This window comes from Plectropomus leopardus, chromosome 8, assembly GCF_008729295.1.
Source record: "Plectropomus leopardus isolate mb chromosome 8, YSFRI_Pleo_2.0, whole genome shotgun sequence".
Taxonomy (NCBI): Eukaryota; Metazoa; Chordata; class Actinopteri; order Perciformes; family Serranidae; genus Plectropomus; species Plectropomus leopardus.
The window spans coordinates 809,913-830,541 of record NC_056470.1 but is presented as its reverse complement, the minus strand read 5'-3'; the positions used below and the strand labels follow the sequence as shown (position 1 = coordinate 830,541).

The window sequence follows — 20,629 nt, the reverse complement described above, 5'->3', positions numbered from 1 at the left end:
CTCTTTACGTTCTGGGATAGCACGATTTCCACAAATGCACATGCTGGTATGGATGGTTAGAATTAGGGAAAGGAGGCACATGGGTAGGTTGAGAAAAAACATCACAGTCAAACAGGAAGTGTACACTGGACTCGTGCATGAAAGTCCAGGGTTTGTTGGACCCATCAACCTCCCCTCCCAACTGTGCTATAGGCACCCTTGCACTCCTTATAAAACATCTTCACTGGCAGCATTTCAACCTGACACCGTCCTGCTGCATTTCATGTGCACACGACAGGTTCTATCCATGCCAACTAGCGGTCTGTTGACGTATAATAACACCATGACTAGTTCTGTCCAGCTGCGTTCTCATCTGATGCAATCCAGTGGCGTTTTATGTGCATGTGAATGGTGCCTTTTGGCATTGTGCAGTGGCAGTGCCATGCGGCCACGTTGGCCCGGAGGCGACCTATGCCTTTATGTGCCTTTTTGTCTTTCTAACTCCAAAATCACTGACCAAGCAGTGGTATTTGACAAGTTAGGAACGAGAATGGGCCGTTAAAAAGACATTTTGCTTCCTGTTTCAGACCCAGAACATGCGGGAGGGATTATATATCTCATCTGGCCTAGGAACGCCTCGGGGTCCCCCAGGAGGAACTGGAATGCGTTGCTGGAATACTTTACCCAGCCTGCTGCCCCCTTGGCCAGGCAACAGGTAAGCAGATAAAAGTGGGTGGATGGTTAGATGGATCCTCCGAAATCACAGTTTGATTAGACATCTGAGGTTACATGTGTTATATCATATCCTGTTAGTTTAAATCAGCTAAGTATGTTGATATTTTTGTATATCAAAGGTATACTATAACTGTTAGTATGTAGTATATCAGTGTGTAGTATGGATTTGGGTCACAGCTAGCTTAAGAGGCTCAAGCCTATTCTTCAATCGAAGCCTCTTTCAACACAGATTTCACCTTTGACACCTACTGGTTGAATTAAGAGACAGCAGTAAAAAAAAAATCAAAAAATATTTATGGCAAGAGGCAGGACTTAGTTTGTGCTACTGCTGAGCTTTACTTTTCTCGTGTTTTTAGTGACCACATTGTACGTTTGGGAAAAACTGCAGATAAAGGAAGCTTTATTTGGGCAGGAACTTGTGCTTCTTGGGATTGAGAGAGCTTGTGTAACTTATTAGTGTGCGTGGGAAGAGAAGGAAGAGGAAGCTTTGACTGATTTTTTTTTAGAAGTGTCTTCACTGTGCTTGGGCATTTATGATATTACCTCTCCTGCCTTGGGAAAGACTTTCTCATAAGGGACAGAGGAAGCTGCTGAATACTAAATTTGTAGTCACACAGGCGTATCCAGTGGTGATTGTGCCACTAAAACCAGGTCATGATATTTTCCTAACCATTATCATGTAGTTTTTTCCCTGTTAAAGGGTTTTTTTGGGAGAATTCTTCCTTAGTTAATGTGGGGGGTCTAAGGACACAGGGATGTCACATGCTGTAAAGCCCTCTGAGGCAAATTTGGATTTGTGATAATGGGCTTTATAAATAAAATTGCCTTGACTTGAAACATAACCACATTTTAACCATAGTGTTGCTGAAACATTTTGTAAAAAGTTTAAACTTACCTGCTACATAATAACATACTAGTCTTACATACCCAATATATAATTCAATGCTTACATTTACTATGGCAATTGGGTTGTTCATGCATTGGGGAGCACAATTAACCCCCCTCAGGCTACTTAAGAGCTGCCATCGCATGTTGTAATAAGCTCCCAACAGGAAGGAGCAGCGCATAAAGCCGGCAGTATTAGTGAGAGTGGCAGACCGCTTCCATGTCTTCACTAAACATGAAATCACTTCTGCTTTAGAGATGTTAATGAGTCTACTTTAATGCATTGTCGCTAGTTAGGCTTTCAATGCATGAGTCACGTCAGTGTTGTTTAAAATAGATGCTTGTAAGCACATTTTCCTTAAGGCAATTTATCAGACATAAAATGAATAACCATGGATATGCAGCTTCAAATTAGATGTAAAACAGTGTATATGAATGACACACGACACAGTATAATCATGGACCCGATATAAATCAGCAGTAGATTAAGTTGGAAGTGTGATTCCAAAAGAAATCAAAGTGGGCTGAAGATATTTTCAATCTTCCTACATTAACACTACCATTTATGCCTTTTCATGAGCCGCTTATTACCCTTTTCCTTCAAGCACAGAAAGCAGATCAGATCTTGGTTGAGGCATTCATTACAATTCCCTCTAGAGCCTTCACTTTGCTTGCATATTTTTTAAGTCCATCTTGTCATGGCTAAGTGAGTACAATTTAAGAATACATAACATAGTAAAATTAACCCTTCGCATTCAGCTTATTCTCATCACCAGTTCAGCAAATACCAACACTTTGCCTCATTCCTTGGCATGTGATGTCAACGTTGAAGGCCCCTTCATGCACCACACTTTAAACTAAATCCAATTTAAAACCAACGTAATCTAAGAAAATACACAATAGTTCCTTTGAAATCCTACAACTTAGTGTCCCACGAATGACATAATTTCCTTAACATACAGGCTGTTCTCATGCACTGTTCGGAGGTAAAGTAATGCACCATAATTCGTATAACCTATGTTATCATGAGCCTGTGATAAGAGTATCAGCTACAGAATTGGGATGGTAGTGATCATGTGACCAGTGCATTAATGAGAGTAAAGAAGGAAGTGGTGTAACAACTGTATGAGTCAGCTGGATGGGGTAGTGGCTAAGTCATGAAGAGAAATAAGACAACACACATCCCATAGTGGGTGCTTGATCCAAAATGAACAAAATGTGAAGAGATAGAGATCTGCAGACGGCTCCCATCAAAGGATTTTTATTCTGCAAACACAAGTGACGTTTTCGAGCCACGATGTTCTTCCTCAGAATTGTGGATAGGTCAGACACAAGACTTTCCCCCAAGAGACCGCTGTTTGGATCCGTAAGAAACCATTTGAACTTTAAGCCATTTTAAGCTATGTCCTCTTTTTTTTCTTCTAAACCATACTTGTGGAACTTCGGATTATGTAGGTAATGTCATTCATGGGGCGCTAATTCTGTTGTGTGAGGATACGTTGCGCAAAGAAACACTAAAGTGTGCCCTGTGTGTCGCTATGAGACGCAGTTGGGTGTGACAAAGTGTTGGTATTTGAACAAGAATATCTTCCACTATTTTTCTTAGAATTGCTCTTAGATAGATCCTAAGAAAAGTTTATGTCTGATTTGTGATCTGTTTTTAAAGTCAGTAATAATTCACACCTGTGTTCTTCTAATGAGGAATCCCATGTCCTGGGCAAGTTGAAAGTGCGTGTCGTCTGATCCTTATAAGCATAACACCCCGCTAATCCCCATAAATGAGCATGAGACCACAGCACAGTGTGCACACACTGACACACTCAAAACAAACACACACACACTGAAAACAAAGGAGAAAGTCAAGAGAAGTCTAGAATTCCCAATTTAAAGTCTGCAGAGGCAAACTGGACTGTTTATCAATCAGCACTTATTAGATGGTACGGTTTCCATTAAAATAACTGATGTGAATTGAAGTGTTAGTGTAGTAAAAGACCATAACCCTTTGAATAATCAAAATAATTAATAGGAAATATAATACATTTTAAAATATTATCGTATAAATCTTTGAACATTATTCAGCTGTAGAATTAATTGATATTATGCACAAACATGTCAGCACATTAAGTGTGCTTATATTTTGTTAGAACTAGTCCCCAAAAAAGAAAACATTAGTGAATGTCAGAAAAATTCTGTGAAAATTCTTCCTCTGAACGGCTGTTTATTGAGGCTTTACCTCATTACGTTAAAATCAATACTGGAGCAGATGTGGACAAACAGGGACACAGTTTCAACAACTAAATGATCCAAAATACATGAATACAGAGGGATTTTTTTGAGCGTGTTTTCCATAAACGAAATGGGACTGCTGTCGGCTCTGAGTTCAGCATCGTGGTTTGATTTGGCTGACTGGTCTACAGCACCTCCCCAAGGGCAAAAGCTCAAAGTGCAGGATCTGGAAAGATTTAATTCCTCACATCCAGATTTCCACACCACATGACCACATTGAGAAATAAAATACTTTTCACTAGATATTTAACCTTTCAAAACCTAAGAAAACTGGGTTTTCATTCTTCCAAAAAACAGATGGCAATGAGCATGAAATCAGTCAAAAAAATAAATGTCACCTGAAAAAACAAACAAACATGGCGATGGCCCCAAAAAAGTGCTGAAATTGAAAAATTCTGTTGCATGATTTAAATATACAGTATTTATTTTTTTTTAAAAAAGTTTTCTGGCCATTTTTCCTATTTAAATAAGTGAACTGTGACAGTAAATAATATACTTAAAATTAGTTTTATAAAAGTGGGGATGATTAACTTATAAATTATTATTTTTTCAATGTCATTTGTGGCAAGTGTGACATTTCTTGCCAAATTGATCATTGCCTTTTTCTTCATGTTTTTGGTAAGATATCAACCCAGTTTCCTCAGGTTAAAAAAATAGTTAAAATACTTGTAATAAGGCATCTGAACGCAGCACAAGTAAAATGGTGTCAGTCCAGGTTTCAGAGGGTTAAACACCATTCTGTGAGTTTGTTAAGATATGCTAGTTACATTATTGTAATGTTAGTCAACATTGTACTCTGTGACATTTAACATTCAATAATGCTGTACAGTTTTTCAGAAGTTTAGTGTGTTGCTAGAAAACAAAAAATATACTAAAACAGGTCAATTTAGGTGTTTCTTTATTTTGAGCAGTCATCTCTGACAGACCACCTTTTACTGACACCTAATTTTGTGGTTTATAGGACAAAAAATCTCTAATTCACAAAAAAATAAGGCCACTTTTTCCACTTAAATCCAACAGCCTTTTCAGAACATATGTAGTTCCATAGAATTAAAAGCTGAACTAAAATCAGTAAATAAGATTTTAACATGCTTTGTAGACTGTTGACCATGTTTGGCTAAAATGTAGTTTAAAGTTGTAGCATTTGTACCTCTAGATTTTCTCATACATGTTAAATTCTCACATCTATCTATAAATTTGCAAAGAACATAGAAAGACAGCAATGTCCTTCAGGATAAATAAAGTTCTATCTTATCTTTATCTTATTTTATATTGATTCTCTCTCTGGTATATTTATTTAAAGTTGTTGTAGACATTAACCATTTCACCCTGATCACTGTGTGAAGTCTGTGTCCAGATAACCAGATTATATAGGGAATACTTAATTTTATAGTGTTTAGATGGAAGTCATCAAAGAGGGCATCATTTGCCCAAAAAAAACACTTGACCTGTTGCACCAGCACACAGATGAACAAGTCTGAGTTCTGAAAAAAATGTATAACTTGAAAATGTACTTTATTTCACTGGAACATGAAACCATTAAACTGATTAGCTTACAATTAATGAATTATGAATGAGGCTTTTGACAGTTATTTAAAAAACTGTCTCGTGTAAGACAAGGCAACTTTATTTGTATAGCACAGTAGCACAGTGGTCGGCAACCTTTCCAATCATAAGAGCCATTTTTGACCAAAAATAATTTTAAAAGCCTGTCTAGGGCTGCAGAACATATTTGAGCCTTAAAGTTAATGTAGCACAGCCTGTTAAGTTTAAATAAGTCTATCAAGATTATTTGTCTAAATGAGTATTTATTAATGTTTTAACAATCTTTTGACAATGTGGCTACTCTACAGTGGGCTATTCATCATTATTTGGTACTTTAATTTTCTAGAGTTGGCAGTTAAAGCAAACAAATCTTTTTACTGTTAAATTCTCCATTTTTTGGATTTGTAATACATTACGAGCATAGCAAGGGAAACTCAAGACAAGCCACTGTCACTGAGGTTTGGCAAAATTTACAAGAAATGGTGCCTGGCCATAGACGAATGACACAAATTTTAGTTAAGTTTAATTTAATTATTCAGTGCGTTTTCTAAAAGTGGAAAATGTAAGCATTTATTTAGACCTAGATCAGAAAAAAAATTAAAATGTGAATAATAAAATAAATTCATTTCCATGATTTCTTTTTTTTTTTTCTTTTTTTGTGTGTCAAAGCCACTGGAAGCCACTACAGAGGGGCTGAAGAGCTGCACGTGGCTCCAGAGCCACAGGTTGCCTACCCCTGGTATAGCACGTTTCATACAACAGGACAATTCAAAGGGCTTTACAGAGCAATAAAATATAAAACGATAATAAAAGATACATATTTAAAATAAAAGGGAAAAGAGATGAGATATCAATTACGCAGTGTTGTTAAAACGATCACTATTAAAAGTAGAAAAAGTGCAGAAATGAGGTGCAAAGATAAAAAGATCATTTGAAATGATTTAAAATCAAGTTTAAAAATAAGTTTGTAATCTTTAGCGGGTGGAGTAGCCGAGTAACAAAGGAATGTTTTTAGCTTTGCCTGAAAAGGGATCAGAGTCTGGGCTTGTCGAACCTCATCTGGGAGGTTATTCCAGGTTTGTGCTGCATGATAACAAAATGCTGCTTCACCATGTTTAGTTCTGACTCTTGGGACGCTCAGTAGGCCGGCCCCTGATGTTCTGAGGGTCCTTGAAGGTTCATATGACTCAAGCATGTCAGAGATTTATTTCGGCGCTGAGCCACAGATTGTTTTGTAGACAAGCAGCGAGATTTTAAAGTCAATTCTCCGAGTGACAGGTAGCCAGTGTGAGGATTTTAGAACTGGAGTAATGTGGTCATATTTCCTAGTTTTTGTCAGGACTCTCACAGCAGCATTCTGAATAAGCTGAAGTTGCTGAACAGCTTGTTTTAAAAGGCCTACAGACAGACAGACCGTTGCAGTAATCTAATCTAGTGGAAATAAAGGCGTGGGTGAGCCTTTCAAGGTCTCGCTGTGACATTATTGCTCTGACTATGGCAATGTTTTTTAAATGACAGTAGGCAGATAAAGTTACTGATTTGACAGACAGATTTGATGAAATGGACATTAGAGAAAAATGATTTGGTGACCTCTGCTGGTGAAAGGTTAGAATTACAGTCCATGGCAGTGAAGAAGTAAGTGAACACGAACTTTTATTAGCAGTTTAACAGTACATATTATCTTATTTTGGATGCAGCAGCTCCTCCCTCATTCCGCATCCCTCATGCTTCTGTGTCTGCCTCTTTCAGTGTCTCAGTCTTGAACTTTTATGCAGTCAGTCTCCTCCTCCTCCTCCTCCTCCTTTACGTACTTGGTCTTGAATCTAGGATCGACCAGCGATGCATGTACAGAGGGTCTTGTCAGGATATTTCTTGTTTAAATGCCCATCCACCACTGTCTTGATAGTTTGGGCTGGTTTCTTCAGGCTTCAGGCTTTACCGCCTCCTCATTGAAAGGTTTCAGGAATGGTTTAACCCTTTGAAACTTGAAAAGAAAATTGGCTTGATTGCTTTCAAAAACATTGGAAGAAGGCAATGAGTAACGTAACAAAAAAATGCCCATAAACTAACAAGAAATTAGAAAGAAAAATTACATTTTTTTTTTTTAAAAAAAGGAGTATCTAAGCAAAAAAAAAAGGAAAGTAAGAAATGAAAAGAAATAAAGAATATTTTTTCTCTTATAAAATTTCTAAATATATTAAATATTAAACGTTATAAATATAGTTTTCTGGACATTTTCCCTATTTCTTTGATAACATCTATTAATCTCCCCCACAGATGATTTTCAAGTCAGTTTCTTGTATGGGCAGCTGTGGCTCAGAGGTAGTCAGCGGGTCAATCCTTGGCTCCTCCAATCACCGTGTCGAAGTATCCTTGTGCAAGATACTAGACCCTAAATTGCTACCTGTACTGCATCATCAGAATGTGAATGTGTGTGAACGGTTAATGAGAAAAACGCAATACAAGTGCAGTTGATTAACCTAGAACCCAGAAATGAGTTAACAACCTTAGCACTCCCAGGTCCTTCATCGTAAAGTCAATGGGTTTTTTTGAATAGGTTTTTGGATAGAAGCCTGAATTAAGGTCAGTGTTTAACCCTTTAACAAAAAGCCAGATGGATGTTACATTTTATCCCATTGGGCCTGCTTTAATATTACTCACATTTATATCGCTCTGCGCACAAAATGCGCTTTTCAAAAGCAAGCTCTAAAAAATATTACAGATTAATATTATTTTCTACTTTCATTGAGTTAATTTTTTAACCAACATCAGTCAACCATGTTGTTCTGATCATAAATATTATTTTTTTTCAAATATCAAATATCTAATTTTCAGAATTGTAACCCTTTAAATGCCAGGTTTTTGTCATGATGCCATTATGTTTTAGGTGGTAAATACAGCAACATAGAAATTGAATAATATTAAATAAACTACATGCAAAGTAGATTTTATTTATTTATTTAGTTAGTTAGTTTTGATGATGATCACAGTCTGGGATATGACAATGATTAGCAGCAACAGTGATTGTAACAGTGCACCTAGTGTTAATACTGTATATATGTACTGTACATGTATTCTCTCCGTATACCATATGTGGTTTTAAAAAAATGCATAATCAGGTGGAAAATAGTAAAATCTATAAATTCCAAGGCAAAAGCTCAGAATTAAACACAGAAACAATACAATGCATGTTTTTATGCTTTGATGGCTGTTGGATCAAAACTTGCGGTTTGAATTGGTTTCAATCTGCATTTTTTGCATTTAATAGTCTGAATGTAACAATTTTGATTCCACAATGTATTTTAGACTTATTGTAGGAGCTGACCTGGAAATTCCAAGAGTTCAAAAAATAAAAATACATAGCATGGCATACAATGTATCAAATATGAAGAATAAAAAAAGCGTGTAAAATGCATGAAACAGTCCCTAAGGGTTAAACAACAATATTTTAACATGTACATATTATATCAAGTGTCTTGATTACCTTTTTGTTAGTTGAATTAGTTAGTAGTTTTATGGAATGTTCAATTTCCTTGAGAAAGCCAAAACTTTGCTAAAAACATTACCAAATTAGTTATTTTAAAAAATGCTTTGTTTTCTTTCTTTGGGTACTTGAGGAAGCCAACACATTTCCCCAAACAAATGTAAAGCCTTTAAAGATATGGTACATGATTAATGTGGATATGATGCATGTCCTTCCATAATTTCTTGGTGTAAGAAAAATATAATAATAATAATAGAAAACTTAATTTGTTTAGCACATTTCATACAAGAATTGGGCTGCATCCCAATGTGCTTTACAATAACAAAAAAATACATGCATCAAGTGCTTCACATCAAAGACACAGAAGACATAAAGACAAAATTAAAACCTGCATGTAAAAACAAGATAAGATCATAATAGAATGCATCTTCACATGGATAAAACCCACTTGATGATACTAGTAAAAGTAAGATTTAAAAAAGGATAAAATTACAGTGCACAGAATGTATAACTTAAAATGGAAAAAAAAAAAACGTATTGAGAAAACATTGATAAAAATAATGCTAAAAATAGACTGTATAAAATGCAAAAAAATAAACGAAAATGTAACATTTTAAAGAGATGTAGCAGCGAGAGAACAAAGTAGCCACTTCAATGTTGAAGTTGGTAACGATTAAGCTCATTTTAAATGCTTTATGTACTACTGGGTATTTTAATCTATAATTAAAATACCCAGCAATATAATGAATTTTTTATTAGTTCATTATATTTTGTTTTACATTTTCAGGATAACAAAAACTAATAAATGTAAAGTAAAAGGGCAGTGTTTCCCTGTGAGATGTAGAGGAATAGAAGTATTAAGTAGCATAAAATAGAAACACTCAAAAACAAGTACTTCAAAATTCTCTAAATTTTAATAATGGCAGTTGCAAAGCAGTATTTTCAACATTACAAGTCATGATTTATCTGGAAAGTGTTAGGTTAAATATGGTGCCAGAGTGCACAAAGAAAGCATAAAAATAGAGCTTGTTCATTTAAAAAGAAATCCTGGGGAGGATTCCCCGGTGGATCTTCCTAAGCCCCTAATGTCTTCATGTCCTTGAGACGCCCCTGTTTCATAGTGTTCATCACAAAAGAGCAGTTCGCGTTTTTGTCTTTTTTTTGTTTGCTTGTATGTTGTTTTTTTTTTTTTTTCTGCATGCACTGATTTACAGGGCGCTAACTCCACTTGTGTGTTTCCCTTTAAAAACAATCCGACGTAACGTGACGCAGATGCTTCCTTCTATATACCCTTGTGCCCATGCTCACGCGGACGCCATCCAGTGCACCTCCTGCATCCCCCTGGCCAACCCCCCATCTCCTCTCCTCCCCCTCTCCCCGGCTGTGTGAGCGCGGATCACCGCTCCGTCCGGCGGGGCTCTCGGTGAAGAAGCGCAGGGAAACAATGCGAACCGCGGCGATGCGGCTCCCAGAGGACTGACGGCGCTGCACGGGAAGGAGAGCGCAGGTAAGCGAGGCCTGGGCTTGTCATTGACATCATCCGTGCTATTGGTCGCGGCGGAGCTGTCATTCTGCGCAGGATGCGCCTACGGAGCGGAAAGTGGTGTGCATCAAGGAAATAGGATATTTTACGTGAATGGAGTAACCGCGCAAGAACTGTTGGTGTTGTTTTGGAGCGTATTCCGCACGGCTCGAGCTATTTTCTGTCCTGTCTGTTTGTTTTGGTGCAGCTGATGGAGGGATGCTGCGCAGTGCGCTCCGGCAGATGTTTGCGCGTCTTGTCATGCTGAGTGTTTGAGCGTGTAACTCCCGTGGGGCCTTTGGGCGTCAGATACATGATACGCACCGGCGTCATAACATGGTGTTTAATGGTACTCGGTGAATGAAAACGTCCCTGTCTGCACTGCATGGCGCATCACCTCAAAATGTGTCCCCAAATCCCAAAGTAAGTGACATCCATGTTTGTAGGCAGGGAAGTCGTGACAGGTTGCCTGGCGCTGCAGTTTGACCTTGCAGCATTTCTGTTTTGCAGGAGCGCAGGTTCCCAGCTGACACAGAGCAGAGGCACAGCTCTTACTGTATGCTTTCCAAATGTTGCCACTGAATTATGCCGAGTATAGCAACGCTTTATCCAGTTTTCCTGGAAGGCTGTATGTAGTTAGCTCAGTGTTCATTGGCTTTCCATTTCTCCTCTTCATCTTTAACAGAAATCCTTTTAATGAATGTAACAACCACAGTGCAGACATGAATGGATATGGTGTGGTAGTGGTTGGAGATGATGTCAGATCTCTCAGGACAACCAGAACACAAAAGCCATGCTGTATGTTGACTGTTAGTACTCTTTTATGCTCTTTTAATTCCATATCTCCTGGTACCAGAAGTACTAATATGTTGTCTGAATTAAGAATTTAGATGCAGCAAATTGCACCACATACAAGCAGGCACCCATAACCTTTGAAAACTGAGCAAATTGGCTTGATTTCTTTCAAAAACATGGTAGAAAGGTCATGAGTAACAACAATAACAACAAAAAATGATGCAAAAGTTATCAAGGCATTCATAAAAAGTACAAGAAAATTACTTGCAACTTAGTAAAAACAAAATAAAAAAGAAAGTTCAAAACAACAAAAGGACATGACCTGGAAAAACAATTCAAAATTTCAATAATTTTGAGAAATACTATTTTTTTCTATCTCTTTAAAGATAATTTTATAAATTAACTAATTTCTTGAAATGTAGGAAAGCCTTTTTCACCAAGTTGCTCATTGTCTTTTTTCCCATGTTATTGAAAGTAATTGCACTGGAATTTCTCAAAATATTTGTGAATGGCATCTGTAAGTAGCACAAGATGATATTGTGATATTGCTCCAGGTTTCAACGAAGTATTTCACTACTGGAACAATGGCCTTTAAATAAAACAAGGATATTTATGCAGTAAAAAGATACAAAATACATTTGAAATTGGTGCTACATGACCAGGGAAAACAGAAAAAAAGGATGCTTATGCTCACTTTGTAGTCCTCTTTGGTCTTTGGTCCTCTGTTCAGTAACCTTTGCCGTGCATGTGAACCTTTATTTATGAGCCCACATACAGTCTGTAAAATGTCTGAAATGCAAGAAACACATCATGCCTTGACTATAGAGAGGAGGCCTGTTTACTGTCCTTTAGCACAGGTCACTTTTGTCCTTTGCAGCATGGCCATCTTGTCAGCAGTGCGCTCCTCCATCCTGTTCCTCGGCACTCCCAGCCAATGGCAGCTCTACTCCTGCTCACGTTCCACACAAGTGGTGGACTGACTGTCGCCATGGTGACTTGGCAATCGTTTTTCACAGCATGATGTTTGTTCAAATGTGCTCACGGTGGGAAAATCTCTTATTTGGCTTCTGAACCACAAACAGAATGATTGATCCATAAGAGAGTAACGTCACAGCAGGACTATACTGTATGCAACAGTTCATTTTTAGCTGTTTGTGCAAAATCACCAGTGACTCCTGCTTGCTCTTTTTCCTTCCTCTTGTGTGCAGTGCATGAAGCCATCCTTCCCCTCTAAACTATTGGTTGCAGTGCAGTAATGTCCATGGTAGAGCTACCATGGAGGAAAAAGCATTTCCATCTTTCCAAATGGCTTTTTGCTTGATGTGGCCCTTCTGTGTTTGCATGTTCTCCTGGTGTACTTCCACAGTCCACTGACATGCAGCCTAAGTTCTGTGTCACTAAGAATGACCATGGGTGTGACTGTGAGCTTGAGTGGTTGTCTGTCTGTTTGGGTCAGTGCTATGATTAACTGGTGACCTGTCCTTATACACCTCCTCTCGCCCGATGTCAGCTGGGATGAACAGCAAAAAATGCCACTTTCAATCTCAAGCCCCCTTTCCGCTACAAATAAAACCTGCTAACACCTTCTAACATCTGTCTTTTTAATGTAATGGTAAAGATACCTATCACCATTAAGTTCTGGGTCAAATGACTCTGCAGCAGTCGCGGGTGTTCATCGGCTCCGGCTCAGATCAGCATTGATGGAAATACAACACCGGGTTGGACGTACTAATTTTAGCCCCTTTACCAGAGAGATGCAATGATCCACCACCACAAAATACTGTCTGTCTCCATCCAAGCGGTGCTCAAAACTATGTTCCAAATTAGTCTGGTTTGTAAGACACTGAATAAGTAAGTGATATATAAATAGAAGTAACCACTGTGAAGTTTTCATTGGCCTCCATGCTGCTTTAATGTTTACACCAGTTACTAACCCGTTTTCTGGCCTGTCTGTGATGTCTAACGTGACACACCAAAAAAAAAAAAAAAACACAGAAAGACAGACTAGTCTGCTGCAGAGCTGTGTACATGGCTGTAGTCCACTGGCAACGGGAAAGCTATCTATTGCCTGTTTTTGGAAGGTTTACCTGCGTTTAAAAAACGTATGCTAATTTTTGTGGAAAAGGGGTATAAGTTGCTTGGTAAGTAGCTGTGAGGGAAAAGTATACGTGTAGATGACACCAGGCATTTTTAAAAAGCAGTGAGCCTAATCAGATAGTTAGTTAACCTTCATGGAGGACAGTGGTTCCCAAAGTTTCTGGGTAGTTACCCCCTAAAGGAAAGCAGTATTTGCTCGTGATCCCTTATTGCAGATTATGTCTATCAACTGTAAACAGGCTTTTTCATTTGATGTTTGTTCAGGTTTGTCTTTGTTATGGTACAAAATTTAGTCCAAGCAAAAAGTGCAGTAAATGTTTAAGCTTGCATTAACAGATATGGCCTCTCGGTGGCAGTGAAACAAGCTGTAAACAACACTGTAGTAGTGCCCCTAAGGGGTGGGAAGGGGGGCCATGGCCACCCTTATACAATTGCTGCCTCCACCACTGACCCCACCTGGCCAAAATGATTTGAGGCCAACATAACTATCTTTAAAAGATTGTGGCGAACTTATTTTTAAGCTAGCAGGTAGGTGTCTCGCATGGATGTATTAAGAGACCTGGATACAGCATTGGCTCCAGGGCTGTTCATTGCTATGAAAGTTGCCGAGTGGCACATGAAGCCAAAATAGTTTGATGTAAGCTGTAAGCATCCTTGGCCCATAGAGCAGGCACACTAGAGACTTATGGCTGCCAAACACGATTGAGCGCGACAAAGCACAGTTGAGATATTTTAATCTTGCGGCTCTTTTAGGCTTTCAAAATGTTGTTGGACTGAATAGATTGACTAGTTAAGCAAGTCATTTCATGTGAGTTGTGGTGCTCAAAAGAATGTATCCACTGATTTACAGACATCTCAATGTAAGTCAATGGGGAAAAGTCTTTTTGGCTCACAACCTGGAAACTGCTGTACCACTGTTTGGACACTATGAAGATTTGCTTCAAAGTCTGACGCAAAGCTTTGATGAATGCACTCTATCATCCATAGTACCAAAAATATGGACAAACTGTCAATATTAGTGACTAGCTGGTGTACAGAGTGGTGCATTTAGCAGTTTAAGAGACATTATTCACAGGAGCTGGTGGAGACCCAAACAGAGCTAAAAGTGGGAACTTAGGTCTTCTATTTGTCTAATGGAAAGAACCACATCTTTAAATGCTAATGTTGCTCTGTATCTGCTTAATGTGTAAATAGCTAACATGCCATAAGAAGGATATAGTTATATATTTAACCCACAGAAAGAGATTAAAATTGATGTACTGCTCTCATAATCTATGATAGTATCCTCATTCTGAATCGAGCCTGATGTAGACAAGGAGAGTGAAAGGGATTAATGTGTGCGGTCTTCAGTCTCCTCCCACATGGCATTAACGTGACTGTGAATATTGATTTCCTGTTTTTCTCGATGCTCTTTGCCTGTCTTGCCTCCGAGAGAAATACTTCACACAGACTATTAGCTTGATCACTTAGGGCTGCAGCGTTCTGGCACGCTTTGAATCACTACTACTGCTTGGCTCACTAATGACAAACCCATGGTGTAAGATATTTTGAGCATTTGACCTGATTAAAAGCACACAGTCCCTTGAAAGTTAAACTGACGCCATGTGCTTTTAACCCAGAACTTGCAGCCAAATGAGGGCTAAAGCTTGTTCAAATCCAGTGAGGACATGGTGCAAGAAGACTGTGAAAGAAGCCTTTTGACGGGCTTAATGTCAAACTTTGCCCAAACCCTGGTTAATAATTGAAGTTATAGTGTAATTTGCTCTATCACTTTATTTCCCTCTTCGCCCCCACCCTCTGTGTTAAGTGTTGATGGATGGTCCAGTAAGAACTGTGCCATAGTTTTATTGCTGTGCTTTGCTGGATCTTTGCTAAGCTAGTCTGCATCCGCTGCAGCAGTAGGGTGACTCTGCAGGATTGGTCTGCTCTGTGTACACAGTGAAAACCAAAAGTCGCTGTCTATGCTCTGTACTAAATGTTATTTCCATCCAGCGCTTACTCAAGAGACAATTGATGGATGTGTGAGTATATGCTTGACTCATCCTCAGCGATATTTTCCTTCACACTTATGCACTTTAATTCTAAAACTACATGCATGTCCACGGAGCTACAGAGGCTTAAAGGAAAGTATTGCGTCTAAATGTGCAGCTCTCCAGTCTGCTCTTCTTTGTTTTTCATTAGAAGTGAGACACTTACGAGTAATTGTGGTGAAGGCGTTCTGAATCAGTGTCTACATATACCAGCATGCATTGCACATGAACTGTGCAAAAGCAAACAGTTAGAGTTGCCCATTGTGTGGAGTAAGTATGTTTATGTGTTTCAACATGGGTTCCTTATGATGCTCACTCAAAACCCAGTTTGGATGCATCACAAGTGTGCAAACACAACAAATATAGTGTACAGTATGTCCTAAGTAAAAATCACAGAAATGTTGTGACTGAGTGAGAAACGGGAGCTCCAGTGTTACCAGTCGGCTTGGTTTCTGTCATCCTGGCAGGAGACATTACTATAAAGACACCGTCTGCCTGGCACTGCTGCTGCTTTGCTTTGAGTGTGGGCTCATGATTTACTCCCCGTGGCTGATGGGGAATAAATACTCACCACACTAGTTCTCAGTAGCCACAGTTGTAGTGCGTGTTTCCAGCCCATTCTCATTCCGAAGTTGTCATATACCACCGCTTTTTCAGAGATTTTGGCGTCAGACACTGGCACCATTGTTATGACACGCTGCTGATCGGCTGGACGGCTGAACGGCAGGAAGGCAGGACGGCACCTGTTGTGGCAGTATGATACACGGACTGCCGGCATCAATTCATAACACAGCTGGACAGCACCTGTTTTGGACATATGATAAGCCGCTGAATGGCATCAGGTTGGACTGCTGCTGGTAAAGACATAATATAAGGAGCAGGAAGGTTCCTGAGGGGCGGGTAGGAGTGGTGGTGGATGGGACCAACAATCCCTGGACTTTCAACCAGGAGCCCTGCGTTTGCCTCCCATATGACTGCAGAACCAAACCATGATGTTTTTTTCAAAACCTTGTGACACAGCCAGTTCCACTTAATTTGATCGATATGAGCATGGTTTATCATACTCATGCATGGAACAAATATATGTCCACTTGAAAAGGTGGTATTGAGTAGTCTTCATGGATACTCGGTTACTGTTGACATTAGGTGTGAAGACCAGCTGTGCCCAAACACTGATGTGAACTTCTATTTAACACAAGTAGCATGAAGCAAGTAGAGTTGCAAAGGCATTTCTTAGTGCTGTCAGTCTCCGAAATCTGTATATGCATGCAGTACCTGCCAATCTCATCTGTGAGCCATGGGTGACAAAGTAGGAAGACAAACGAGAGGGTCATTCTTGACATTGTCTCCAAAATATAAACCATAGTAGACACATTGCAAAGGCTGACTCCATTATATGGACTGTGCTCCAAGAATGTGGTGCAATGATTAAATGAGTGGTGTACGCTGTTTGAAAAGCTTGTGAGTATAGACACAATAACTGAATGAATGAATGATGGCTGTATTTCCATTTATCTGCTTTAGTTTCAGGGTCCTAATATTACTGCCATGATTTACTGGGACACTTGTGTAGTACGGAGCCATTACTAATGGCATTAGTAACACACGTGTTATTCGTTTTATATTAAAATCATCAGCATAAATGTAGTGCTAACACATTTCACTAGATTTATCATTTTACAAAGTATGCTTTGGCTGATTATTATTTCTCACCCCAAGAAGGGAAGATAAGATACTGTGTGCTACATATGTGGTTTACTTTGTTTTATACGTTTAAAAAAAAAAAAAAAAAAGCATAAGCATTTTTTAATCACAGGGTATCAAATATAGTAGATGCAGCTTTCATCTGTAACTTACCAACCACTGTGTTTAATATGAAAGGAATAGTCCCACATGTCTTGCTGTGCACTTCAGGGACCAAACCTGGCAACAACAAACAAATATGATCACAAACACAATATAGGCTCAAAATTTCATTTTTTAAATGATCTAAATCAGTGAAATGTTTGTTTCCCTGTGTATCATTCTGTATCCCCTTTCTATATTCAACACAGCACAAACAGAGCTCTTTATGAGTTTTTTATTATCCTCAGCAGCAGTTTGTGACTTACGGGTTTGATAATTGATTTGTCAATTTGTTCACAGCTGATAAGATCAGACTGATGGATGAAAGGAGCAGCTGCTGGAGTGAATGCAAACTTGTAAAATTTTCACTTTTACTGCACCTGATGTTTTACTGTCCCATCTGTGTCCAGAGTACGCTATGCACTCTGACAGTATGGTGCTACAAATACAGTAATAGTATATATTTTCCAATAGCATTCCTAATAAACGGTCCAGCCATTTGTGGTGGGAGATGTTTTAATCATAGCAGTCCACTACAAAAAAAAATGAATGTGTGGGAAACCCTGTAATTTCACCTAAACTATGAATGCACCTCATAATGTAGGTAACGCCAGTTTCACAATTAAACCTTTAACCTAATCTTGCTCTCGCACAGCTGTGGGTATTTATAGCACCTAGAGTACCACAAGTGGTGGGTCATACTTTTGTGACTTTGAGGCAGCATGTTATAGAAGCTGCTGACTGTGCAGCCCATGAAAGAATGAGTCATCATCATCATATAGTCAGATAGAGATTCTCTGCTTAGAAGAGATGCAGCGCGGCATTCAGCCTGTAGATGTATTATTTAAATCAGATGGAAGGGTTCTCTACTTATGGACTTTGGGACATTGTGTACAGAATAGAAATGCTATGTGCTCACAGTTTGCTGAGTTAATCTTTCTCAGACCTGGTTGGATCACTAAGAGATGATTAACTTTTGACTGATATCATCTAGACCTGGATAAAATAAATATAGCTTTGTAATTATAAATGCAGTTAGAAATGGATAAATTGTTTTAGATTACTGATTTATTTAAATATATAAGGTGTTCAAGGAAATGTTTTGGGAAATACATTGCATTCACTTCGTTGGTGCCACACATTTTCACTGGGAGACTGGTCTGGCCAATGTAGTGCTCGCACTCTTACTACGAGGCCACACTATTGTACCTCGTGCAGAATGTTATTTGATATTATCTGGCTGAAATAAGCAGGGATGTCTCTGAAAAATGCATTGTCTGGATGGCAGCATATGTTGCTCCAAAACTTGAAAATACCTTTTTGCATTTATGGTGCCTTCAGAGATATGCAAGTTACCCATGATGCCACGGGCACCAACACACCCCTATATCAATCACAGAAGCTAGCTTTTGACCTTTTCACTGATAACAATCTTGGTGGTATGTTTCCTCTTCAGCCTGGAGTACAACGTTTATTATTTCCAAAAACAATTTGAAATGTGCACTCGTCAGAGCACACTTTTCTACTTTGTGCCAGTCCATCAGAGTTGAATTCAGGTTGATTAGTTTGAACATTTAATATCTTGTGTTTGAGCTGTATTCAGTTCAGTGTGGGTAAAACCAGATTTGCAAATCATTGCATTCTGTTTTTATTTAAGTTTTACACAGCATCCCAACTTTTATTTAAATTGGGGTTGTACTTTGTGGTGTATGTGTTATATTAGCAATAACGTAGAAATAGTCTGTTAGACTAGAAAATGTAACACTATGCACCTTAAACTCGTGGCCAGGCACGGATTAAAAATACAGAGGCCCCTGGGCACGAAATTTGGAGACCCCCCTAAACACCCTTGCTCACAGCCCTGCTGATTATTGTAATGGAACAGTCAAACATTAGAGTTACGTGTCTGAAATTTATCATGACATTTCTGTGATGTAAAAACAGTGAGTGGTGACAGCAAATGTTCAGCAATAATGACAGGTCGCTGATGTGCAACTCACAGCAGCACCCTGACTCAGCACAATGTTCATGTCTGCATGAACACAAACACAGTGGCATAGATGACACAAGGGTGTTGGAAAGGACCAGCAGGGCTTTAGATGAGTAGCACTCAGCAACACACAGCCATATACACACTCTGTGTGTTGAATGGGTCTCCTGGATTAAAAGCAGTGACTCAGTGTTATAAACCCTGCGGCTTTCTCGCTGTCTGTAAACCTCTGTTTACCAGCGTTTGTCGAGTGAGAACGTACAGAGTTTTCAAGGAGGCTGTAGATTGTCGCTGAGAATGAGTCACACTCCCCCCCCCACACACACACACACCCTCCTCCCCCCACTGCATCCAACCTACGGGGTGCAGGTCGTAAGTTGCATTACCACTGCAGTGTGCTCTGTCCGGATGAGGAGGGGAGCTTTATTAACCCTTTGTGTGTCTGCATCAAACTGTTCTCTTGCATCATGTTTTGTTCAGTCCAGTAACGTGTATCACTGTTTTTGTACTTTCCAGTATGTGGACTTTAATGCAGAATTACACATGTGCACTGCAACTGTGCAGAACAGTTGTAGATGAGATTAGTCAAGGTCATAATCATAGATAGCGAGGACACAGTGTCTTTTGTAAGAGAAACTGCAGTGTCTCCTCTGCTGCAGACACAGAGAGGGGATGAATCATGACTGTGTATGTGTGTTTTTCCACAGTTCTGTGTGTGACCAAATGATCACACTTGATAAAATGCTTTTGTCTATCTAACATCATCCCGTCATCATCCACTCCTCCTGTCTTTCTTCACTTCCTCACCTTCACAAGGTCCCCGACACATGACGCCTCCTCCTTTCATCTCATTGGCTTTCCCCTGTCCTCTCTTTCATCTTCCCTCTTCCTCCCTTCTCTCAGCGCCTATCTCTTCTCTGTACCTCTGTGATTCCATCTTGTCAGCACAGAAGCTGCTTGCGTGTGTCTACCTCACTCGGGCTGTCCGTGGTCGGGTGTGGTGTTACGTAACTTAATAAATCCTGTATGATGTGCTGTGATGTGGTTTCATCTGTTGTGACAGCAGCCAGAGCTGCAGAACAGGCTGCCTTCCCAGGCCTGTGTCACACTGCAGAGTACTATTTTATAACTCAGTATTATGATAACTAAGTTACACAATAGTGGATAAATATGTATGCACATGAGTCATGGGTACATTTAATCTAGTAAGAAATGATTTGTCTGTTAATTGTCTGCTTTGATCTAAACAATCTCAGCAGCCAGTCATATCTAAATAATGTCTGCAGAATTGTCACCATGAATTTTTCTGCACCCGGTGTTCCCTCTTCATCTCTTTGATTCACTGTTGAGACAGTTTGTTGCATCATATTAAAATGATTAAGCAGATTGAAAATTGATTGAAAATATATATTAAAAAAACACTAATTAAAAAGCTC

The 20,629-nt window shown here is 39.1% G+C and overlaps 1 protein-coding gene across 3 annotated transcripts in view; it reads left to right on the top strand.

The window, feature by feature from the left end:
• The first annotated feature begins 609 nt into the window (after positions 1 to 609).
• The window catches only part of snphb (syntaphilin b), a 38,584-nt gene continuing 18,564 nt past the window's right edge, over positions 610 to 20,629 (top strand). For 2 of the 3 annotated variants that reach the window (XM_042491522.1, XM_042491519.1), the window contains exon 1: positions 10,101 to 10,421. The gene's annotated coding sequence lies outside the window, so the exon portion shown is untranslated. Of the gene's footprint in view, positions 695 to 10,100; positions 10,422 to 20,629 lie in introns of those variants that run through there. The other variant, XM_042491518.1, reaches the window with a different exon arrangement.